Genomic DNA, 10,661 nt, shown 5'->3' with positions numbered 1-10,661 from the left:
AGGAAGTAGCTATGGATAAAACGATCTCCATATGCTCCCACTGCAGTTACCTTCCTTCCACGTGTAGTGCTCTGCTCAAGATCTGCGTGCCGAATACCACATCTGCACTGGGAGTGCTGGAATGTTTGCCCCAGACAACAGCTCCTCCTTGCCCTGTTATCTGACCTGAGTCATAGACAGGCATCATCCCACATGGGAAGGGAGCTGCTGCCTACCACACCCCACTGAACCGTGGGCTCTGCTCCAACCAAGGGCTGTGCTTCCGTCTGCCTTATCTGCCTTGGGAGTGTGAGAGCTGGTGGAGCGTGACGCATCCCATGGAGAGTGAGCAACTGGAGAGTGGCAAACAGTCTGAGAACGGCCCACTTAGTGAGCCAGACAGCAAATACCTACAAATAAGGGAAGAATTTAAAGAAGACAAGAATTCCCTCTGAATGAATCACAGATATCAAAACCTGCCCATTTTCCAAGGTGTAGCAGTGTACCAGCCTGAAACACGCAAAATTTGCGAAGGCATCGCACCCCTCCACTCCCAGCACTTTTTTACAGATAGATATCAAAGCACTTTGCCAAGCAGGTTGGTAGCACAGAACACCCTTTTAAAGAGGTGAAAGTCTCAGATGCTGGCTTACAGAAAGACAGCCCACCAGCCAGAAGTGCTGCCAAGAAAGAACAAAGGTCTCCTTGTCCCCAGTCATCATCCAGTTTAAAAATCCAGATAACTCTATTTTGCTGGGCCAGGGAAGGGGAGCACTCCAAATTTAAATCTGTGCTTTTAAACGTAATTAATTTTTCAAATTTTAAAGCATTTTCCCCTCAAAGAATACATAGAAAAAATGTCCGTAAGATAATCTGTTTAAACCAAAAACAATCATGGATTCACCAAGGGGAAATCGTGCTTGACCGACCTGTTAGCCTTCTACCATGCCATCACTGGTTGGGTAGATGGGGGAGAGCAGTATGTTGTGTACCTTGACTTCAACAAGGCGTTTGACACTATCTCCCACAGCATCCCTGTAATGAAGCTTAGAAAGTGTGGGATGCTTTGCCCTGGTAAGACCACATCTGGAATACTATGTCCAGTTCTGGGCTCCTCGGTTCAAACAAGACAGAGATCACCTAGAAAGGGCAGGATGGAGACCAACAAAGAAGGAAAGGCAGAGGAATCAGGGTCTGTTCAGCCTGGAGAAGACTGAGAGGGGATCTGATCAATGTTTATAAAATTCTAAAGTGCAAGAGGCAATTGAATGAAGCCAGACTTCTTTTTCAGTAGTGTGTAGTGACAGGACAAGGAGCAGTGATCACAAACTGGAACATAGGAAGTTCCACACAAATATGCAGAAGTGAGGGTAACAGGGCACTGGAACAGGCTGCCCAGAGAGGCTGTGGAGTCTCATTTTTTGGAGGTATTAAAGAACCCTCTGGTCTCTTTCCTGTGTGGCCTGCTGTAAAGAATCTGCTTTAGCAGGGGGTTGGACTCAGTGATCTCTAGAAGTCCCTTCCAACCCACGCAATTATGTGATTCTCTGTAATTAGCCTTTAAGCCCATCACATCACAGTTAATGCTTAAATGGTTCTATCTTCCCTCTTACCAGAGTTATGAAGACACAAGTTTATATGATCCTATGGCTAAGCCCCACAACAGAGTTGACACAGGACGTCACAGAGGTCAAAGAAGACACTAGGAGAGTGCATTCAGGGCCATTCCCCAGCAAAAGGCTGTGCAGTGATCCTTGGGGGTGATGGGAGCACAGTAACATGCAACAGAGTTTTGAGGGACAAGGCAAGTTACCACATCCTCAGCTGCAGAGAATAAAATATCCCAGGCAGTGCAACATGACCTGCCAGCAACTCCTCTGTGCTCACTCAGATCTCTCCTCTAGTGCAGAGTCCTCTGTGATCCATGTCACCAAGGAAAATGGAGAACAGTGTGATCAGGCAAAATGCTTGAGAGGTGAAGGAGAAAGAGGAGATTATTTGTCCTACATGGCTGCTGAGAGCATAAGCAGAATAACTGAAGCAACTCTGTCAGGTCTGCTAGTAAAGTTTTTAAGAGACATTGCTTTCTGTAACCGAACACAATACTGAAGCTCACAGTGATGATGATGGAGATTTCTACTTTCCCGACAACATATTCCATTTGTTAAGCTGAGTGGTGCAGCTGATAGAACAGAAGGAAGGGATGCTGTTCAAAAGGGCCTGGAGCTTGAGAAGAGGACCCACATGAACCTAATAAGGTTCAAAAAAGATAAGTGCAAAGTGTTGAACTTGACTTGGGGCAATCCTAGATATGTGTACAGACTGGAAGAACACATTGAGAGCAGCCCTGCAAAAAAGGACCGGGAGGGTCCTGGTGAGTGAAAAGCTGGATGATGTGAGTATGTGTGTGTGACCTGGAAGGACAACTGTACCCTAGGCTGCATCAAAAGAGAGGTGGCCAGCAGGAAGAGGGAAGTGATTGCCCTCTCTACTTTGTCCTCATGAGTCCCCATTTGGAGTACAGCATCCAAGCCTGGGATCTCCACCTCAGGAGAGATGTAGAGTTATCGGAGTGGGTCCAGAGTAGGGCCACGAAGATGATCAGAGGACTGGAGCATCTCCTATGAAGATAGACTGAGGGAGTTGGGCTTTTTTAGCTTGGTGAAGAGAAGGCTTCAGGGAGACCTCATTGCAGCCTTCCAGTACTTAAAGGGAGCTTACAAGTAGGAGGGGGACTGACTTTTTACACAGATAGATAGTGACTGGACAAGAGAGAATGGTCTTAAACTAGAAGAGGGGAGATTTAGATAAGATATTAGAAGAACATTTTTTAATTCAGAAGATGGTGAGAAACTGGAACAGGTTGCTTAGCGAAGCTGTGGATGCCCTATCACTGGAGACATTGGAGGCCAGATTGGAAGAGGCCATGGGCAGCCTGATCTGGTGGGTGGCAACCCAGGACCTTCATGATGATCATTAAGGTCCCTTCCAACCCACAACATTCTGTGATTCTGTGAGTGTAACTGGCACTGCAGTAGGTGCTATTTTAGGTAAATTATTGTCACTACATCATCCCAAGAGTTGCCTATTTTAGTTTACTTTTTCCCTTTCTTCCAGTTCAGATTTGTAGCACATTCAACAAGTTGCCTGACAAGCACTGGTTATGCAGGTGGAAAAAGCCCAGCATACTGCCTTTAATGGAAAGTTCTGGCTTGGTCACTAGTCTTATCAATGGCTTTACTCTGAATCTGCTGAAAAGCAGCAGACAGTACAATATCTAGCCCAGTACTGGGTACATTACTCAGTTCCTTTCATTATAAGGAGAGAAACAGGTTTTCTTGGGACAGAAAACCAATGCTCATGAGCCCCTCACAGTTAAGCACCATCAAAGAGTGAGTGACACTTGCTTTTCTAAGTCTTGCTGGTGTCAGTAGCACCAGAGCTTCCTTACAGAATGAAAACATGGTTTTTACAACACTGAGTGTACCGTCCTCACAAGCAAGGGAGGAGAGGAAAGATCTGAAGGCTTTATATGGATCTTAGGGAAGCATTTACCAAACGTTGTGTGAAAATTAACTCCCAAAAAATCCTTCTTGTGCATAACTAAGCTTGAAAGGATTCAGCATGTTTGTATGATATATGAATTAATGGTCTTTTATATATAGATTGATACAGCAAATAGGGACTACACTGGATTTTACAGTGAGAGTAACGTTTCTCCTTTTAGGAAGGCCAGCTGTTCTGCCAGGGAAAGATGTTAGCATCAGAAAAAAGACAACACTTCCTCCTGCAGAAGACAAACACTATCCTAGCAACAAAACACTGCTTTTCTTCCCCATGGCCGCTATCACATGACTCAGTTGTCTCAGGAGCATTTGTCTAGCCTCTGTATGTGATAAGAGCTTTATGATATGTTGTAGCACACAGAACGAGTAGATGCAATACTTGGGTCTTAGCCAACACAGAGTTCAAGGGCTTCACCTTTGACACTTTCTTGTATTGACAGTCATGATTAACTACACCCAAAACCACCAGCATGGAAACCCTTGTCATAGAATCATGGGCTGTGTCCTGGTTTCAGCTGGGACTGAGTTGATTCTTCCTTCGTATCGTGTGGTATGATACCATGTTTTGGCTTTAACAGAAAAACAATGTTGATAACACACCGATGTTTCAGTTGTTGCTGAGCAGTGCTGTACAGAGCCGAGGACATTTCAGCTTCTCATACTGCCCTGCCAGCAATGGGCTGGGGGGGTACAAGGAGTTGATAGGGGGCAGAACCGGGACAGCTGAGCTAAACTGGCCAAAGGGATATCCTATACCATATGGCATCATGTGAAAAAAATCAAAATGGGGTGAGGTGCTGGGACAGGCTGCCACTGCCTGGGGACCGGCTGCGCAGTGGTCAGTGAGCGGTGAGCAATTTCTTGTGCATCACTCATTTTGTGTATATACATATATACACAAAATTTCCACTTTTTTCCACTTCTTTTTTTTTCTGTCTTAGTCAATAGTTTTTATCTTGACTCACAAATTCTGCTTTCTTTATTCTTCTTCTGATTCTTTCCCCCATTCCACTGGGACAGGGAGGAGTAAACAAATGACTGTGGTGCTTAGCCTCCTGCCAGGATAACCTATAACAGATTGGAAAGAACATTGAAGACCATCCAATTCCAACTCCACTGCCATAGGTTAAGACACTTCCCATCAAATCAAGCCCCTTCCAATGTGGCCTTGAATGTCTCCACAGATGGGGCATCCACATCCCCTCTGGGCAGCTGTGTCAGTGCCTTGCCACCTGATCTACCAGCACCCACAACTCCTACTCCACTTTTCTCAGCCGCTTTCAATCCATTCTCTACCCAGCCTGTATTTGTGCTCAGGATTATTCCAGCCCAATTGAACTTGCACTTGTTCTTATCCATGTCCTGGATGGCATCCTGTCCCTCCAGTATATTGACTGCACCACGTGGCTTAGTTTCCTTGGCACATTTGCTGAGAGTGCATTCAGTCTCACTGTCCATGTTGCCAACAAAGGTATGAAACAGTGCAAGCCTCAATACCAAGCCCTGAGGAACTCCACTTGTCACAGGTCTCCACTTAGACATAAGTTACTGACCACAACTCTTCGAGTGAGACTATCCAACCAATTATTTATCCACTGAGTGGTCCATCCATCACATCCATATCTCTCAAATTTAGAGAGAAGGATGTAATATGACAGTGATAAATATTTTGCTTATGCTAGCAATTATCAACCACTGGGGTAAAAACATACTAGAAGGGTGAAATAGCCCAAGTAACCACTGCTGCCTCTGTGACATTCTCTCTGCTTTCCAAACTCTATAAGAGTTAAGTCTCTGCTGTACACAGCCTTGCTCTCTCACCACCTGTTCCCTTTCCATTGAGGAAGTACATGAAAATGCAGCTCGGGGCATCAGAGAACTACAGACAGAGAAGAAAGGTTAACTAAGGAGAGTTTAGACTCCTATTTTTTTTACAGCTCGAAGCAATTGCTTGCTAGGGGACTGAAATCAAGGACTGCAAAACCTGTAAGGGCTCCTTTTGTAGAGCTTCCAACCCAGAATATTTATCATTGTCACAGAGCACAGAGAGGATTTTGCTGCTAGATAAACAAGCTGTATCACTCCGCTAATTTCCAAAGCTTCTGCTGCAACTGGGACAAATTCTTCCTTTGGGCCATCCCAGGGCAGTACTATTCTCAACAGTATCTGCAGATAACACACAAAGCAGCCTCCCTTCCAGCAGCCTCCTGGCTAATCCCCTGCACTTGTAAGAGGAGCTGTGCTGTGGCTCTTAGAAACCACGCCTCTGTTCACCGCTCAGCTGAGGGTTTTCTTTGTAAAACCACGAGCATAATAATTACTCGGTGGTTTAGGAAAGGCACGCTACATGCTTCCCTGAAAAGTCAAGAAGTTCCTTGTTTATCCTCTCATACATGCCTGTAAACCATCGATAATTATGTTTTGCAACAACCCAAAGCAAAGGCAGAGCGTTCCCCTGTCCTTGAGGTCTTAGAAGCGCAGCCATTGCTGGTCCAGCTCAACACCAAGAAAACTCTGAGAATCTTGCACTTGTTGGAGGGTCTACTGATATGCATATTTCCAAGAAGGCTTCTCCTGCTGCTCCAAAAGATGGGGAATGCACACGTGCAGCATGATGGAGCATTGAGGTGTTCACAAGGTGTACCTCCTGGCTCGTATTGAGGGCTACCTCAGGTGAACAAAAGATGTGCAACAGCACACAAACTGCTGGCAACAACATATGAGGCTCCAAGGGCGTCCTCACAAGCCCTACTCAGGAAAGCATCTTGAAAACCTGGGATTAAGCCACTGGAGGCCAGTTTGGTGCATTATCCAATGGTGTGCCTGGGAGATCAACCTTGTGTATGTCTCTGTCATTTGGAGAAGAAAATGAGATCCCTCTTTTTTTGAGTCTCCCTCCTCCTCCAACATAATATTTGTCCCTGTGTCCCTTCATTAAGCAGAACAGCAGAGCAGGGAGTAAAGCAGCTTTAAAACCAGATCAGAGGTTTTGAGCAGAGAAGTCCACAAAACCCCAACACAACAAAAAAGCTACACACACACACACACACACATATATATATATATTTCCTGAGCACAGTAAAGCAAGTTAAGAATATTCTTGTTGCTGATAATGAAATGCTTTTCATCCTCCCAATTAGAGGATGAAAGCCATGATTCTCCAAATGCAGCTCTGCAGCAGCCTGATGTTGTAGCTAACCACAAAGCACCATGACTTAATACACCACAACTGTCAGAAAATATAGTGTCCGACACATTGGTTTCCTAACCTCACAGTGAAATATTTATGCCATAAAACTTCCTTCTTTTTAAAAAAGAAGGGCTCTGAAAGATGGTATTTAAAATACCAAGTGAACTACAGGGAGTAGGAACATTCAATGGCTGTTTGGTTTCCTTTCTTTTTAGAAAACAGAAGTACTTGGTGATTCTGTAGGATGTGGAAAATATTCCAAAGACGTAAGGGGATGGTTTTCATTCTAAAGACATTAGAGGATTTTTTTAACACCCATGTTTCTCTGTACCACGCTGGCAGTTTAACAGCTTGGCATTGCTAGAGGAGCACAGAACAGCCTTCGGATAAGGATTCTGCTCAGGTAGTGTGGAATTGCAATTAAAAAGTCAATTGTTTGCAAACCTGAATGGAAGAATGGAGTTAGAGGAAAGGACAGATGAAAACCACAATTCATTCATAGGCTGCAAAGGCCACTGCCAAGAGCAATGCAGAAGGCATTCTCTAGACATGGTGTACAGCAGAGGACACCTGCAGGCATCTGGAGAGGAACTTTTTATAGGGCAGGTAGCAACAGGATGAGGAGAAATGGCTTTAAACTGGAAGAGGGTAGATTTAGATTAGATGTTAGGGAGAAATTCTTTACTGGGAGGGTGGTGAGACACTGGAACAGACTGCCCAGTGAGGTTATGAATGCTACTTCCCTGGAAGCATCCAGGCTGGATGGGGCTTTGAGCAACCTGGGTATAGTGGGAGGAATCCCTGCCTATAGCAGGAGGCTGGAACTAGATGATCTTACAGGTCCCTTCCAACCCAAACCATTCTTTGATTCTATGATCTCGCATGCTTAAATTGAACCCTCAGCCGCTAACCTGCTCTCACCCTGGCTCCAGGCACCGTGTTTCTGCCCACAACTGCAAAAGCTGTGAAACTGCTCTAAAAATAAGCATTTCAGTAAAAACCTGTTTTTGTTTTTTTTTCAGCTCTGTTTTGCTGTGTTACAGTGCATGACGCTAGAAATGTGGGCAAGCGTTGTCTGGTAGCAAGAGCTGCCTTTTCATTTCCAAAGAATGTCCCCACCAACCACATCCCCATGTAAGGAAAAAGAAGCAATTACTGGTAATGTTGCGACCAGGGGAAGGCAGAGCCGTGCTCCCTGCCAGACCTCACTGCCAGCAGAGCTTGGCCCGATGCTCCACCTGGTCCCATCCCATGGTGATGCCTTGCCTTCAGCTCACTGCACAGCCCAGCATAGCTCATGCTTTGCACGGGTCGTTTTTTGGCTGAAGGGGAAATGTCACCCTGACCAACTGGAGTGCACAAAGAGCCTTAGAAGAAAAGGAGAAAAGTTTATCTTGCTGTACACAGAATGTGTGCCGCACGTCAGCTGGGAAAAGAGAGACGTCCAAAAGCTGCTGCCAAAAATCCAAGGCTCAGGAGCACGAAGCAGCTGCTGCAGAGTATGTGGATGAAAAAAATACTGGTTAGTCTCCAAGCGTGACCCTGCCGACAAGAAAACAAGAATAGTTTTTATTCCACCAATAGTTCCGTGATCATGCAGACAAATTCTGCCTTTATGATGAAGCAATCTCAAATTCCAGAATCAGGGGAAGGAAAGGGAAGGCGCAGAAATAAAAAAGGGAAATTTTTTGAGGTATAAAGTCTGGACAGAGGAACAAATTTTGGAACAGGGATCCATCTCTTCTAAAAACAAACCCAAGCACTGAACTCTTTGACCCAGGGCCCCATCAGTTCAAGAAGTCCCTCCATTCAAGGAATGTAAACTCCACAATGAGTGGAGCCCGGAGCTCTCCTTTATGGATAGCAGGAAACTTCTTCAAAGGGCCGGTTTATGACCTGGCTTGAGAGCTGGAAATAATTAAGTGTTCTTGTCAAAGGTCAAAGTCATGGGGTGAAATTCCTGGGAACTCCAAACAACTCTGGGTTGAATGGAGCATTTGGGCTTTTTCTGTGCATGGTGAGAAGGCAGCAGGCAGTGTGGGGACAGAAAGAGCCCTGCCTGAGCTATTTTGCCTTCCCAAGTGTTGGTGGGTGCTTTGGGACTCATCTTGTTTTCTTGGAGGAAAAAAAAAAAAAAAAGAAAAGTGAGGCTGAGCTTAAAAAAATCTGTAAATAAAAATCACAGGCAAATAATGTATTTATAGCAGCACCAAATATGAACTAAATGCCAAGATCCTGGCAATGCAAGCTAAGATGCTGATTCATTTTCTGCTCCTGATGTAACTCACTGAATTCAGCAAAGCACTGGACAGAGTGAATCTGTCACCAGATGAAGACAACAGCACCGCTACAGGCCTCGGGAACCACTGTGCTTTGCTGTGTACCTTACAGCTGTAACATCATCTATGTTTGAAGAGGTTTGGTGCCACAGCCCTGAAGCCCTGCACAACTCCATGTGCCCACCAGCAAGCAGAAAGACAAACAGGCATCAAAATGCTCCACAAAGTCAAAAAAGCCTCCAGTCATATCTGATATCCCAACTCGGTAGGGATCCCAGTACACACTGAGATGAAGTAAGGACAAAGTAGAGCAAGTGGTGAGATTTGGGGATGGCTGGGGTTCTGGCACAGTGGGGTAGGTCCCCCTCCAGTGCAGATGGCCCCTCTGCCTACACCTCTCCTCACGCTCTCATTCTGCCAGCCTGGAGACAGCCCTGTTCCATCAATAGCTCCTTGTTCATCCCCCTTCCACCTCCTCATTCAAACTTCTAAACCCAAAGAGCAACTGAAACCATGCTGTGACCTCCTGCACTGACTTCTCTGTCTTTTGTGAACTGAAATTGATTTTCCTTGCATGGGAACATCCAGGATCTACCCCCTGACCTTCAGCCTGAGGTTGTGCGCTAGGAGCAAGAGGGAATGTGAAAGTGACATTTGGCTGTCAGTGTTGGTGAGAAATACGAGCCACCCAAGGCTAGAAAACAGTCTGCTTCTGTCCAGTGCCTGGAAACAGGGGAATTGCCAGACTGGCTGAGATACAGGGGTCAATACCCCAGCTCTGACACTAGCCAGCACCAGATGCTTCAAAGAGTGGTCTGAAGAGCCTATGGCTGCCAGACACAGGATAATCCCATTCTTATCTCCTGCTCTGCAGAACAGCACAGTCGGCACGCACACCAGTACAGGCACATACATGCACACTGGGAACTGTCGGCCTCTGAGCACTCTCCTCCTAGAAATATCACGGTGTCCTGTGAATATGGATCACAGTGGTGTGCCTCTTACCCATGAGCATGACTCTACATAGGAAAGGAATGAATTAGACGAGAGCTGCTTTGGGTTCAGCACATCTATATAGCACTGTAGTTTCCATATTGGACATAGCTGATGAACAGACTGCAGCCAATGAACACGACCCTGTTCACCAGCCCAGAGCCAGCAGCCTGGACAGGAGCTAAAATGCCATCATTTTGACAGAAGAAGAAGGCTGTTGGAATAACTTGCTAACCTGTAGCCTACATTTCCCTAATCTGTGCATTTTCTTTATCATCATACTGTGTCCCTTTTCCACTCTTCTAGGGTCAACTTTTAATCTCCCAATTACCTCAGTACATAGTCCATGATCTTCAAGTCCCTAAGGATCATGGAAAGAAGGGAGATGGAAGGAAAGAAGGTGACAGGCAGAGTCTGCATAGGACTTTGTTTTGTTCTGGCTGCTCTACAAGGTGTGTATGCCATTCGGAAGATTTTCCCTTTGGTTTCTTATGTCCATGCTGAGTTGCATGAAGCAACCAGTAATTTTAACTCTTCATGAGTGGCTTGAAATCCCATTCAGTTTCAAACTGGGCTGAAGCATGTGGATGGGTAGAGGGGCATCCAGCTCTTATCTATTAGTCCTGACACATCCTGTGGATCATCCCTCCTCCT

This window comes from Tympanuchus pallidicinctus, unplaced genomic scaffold, assembly GCF_026119805.1.
Source record: "Tympanuchus pallidicinctus isolate F22 unplaced genomic scaffold, pur_lepc_1.0 scaffold31, whole genome shotgun sequence".
Taxonomy (NCBI): domain Eukaryota; kingdom Metazoa; phylum Chordata; class Aves; order Galliformes; family Phasianidae; genus Tympanuchus; species Tympanuchus pallidicinctus.
The sequence above is the reverse complement of the archived record's forward strand: the minus strand, read 5'-3'. Positions refer to the sequence as shown.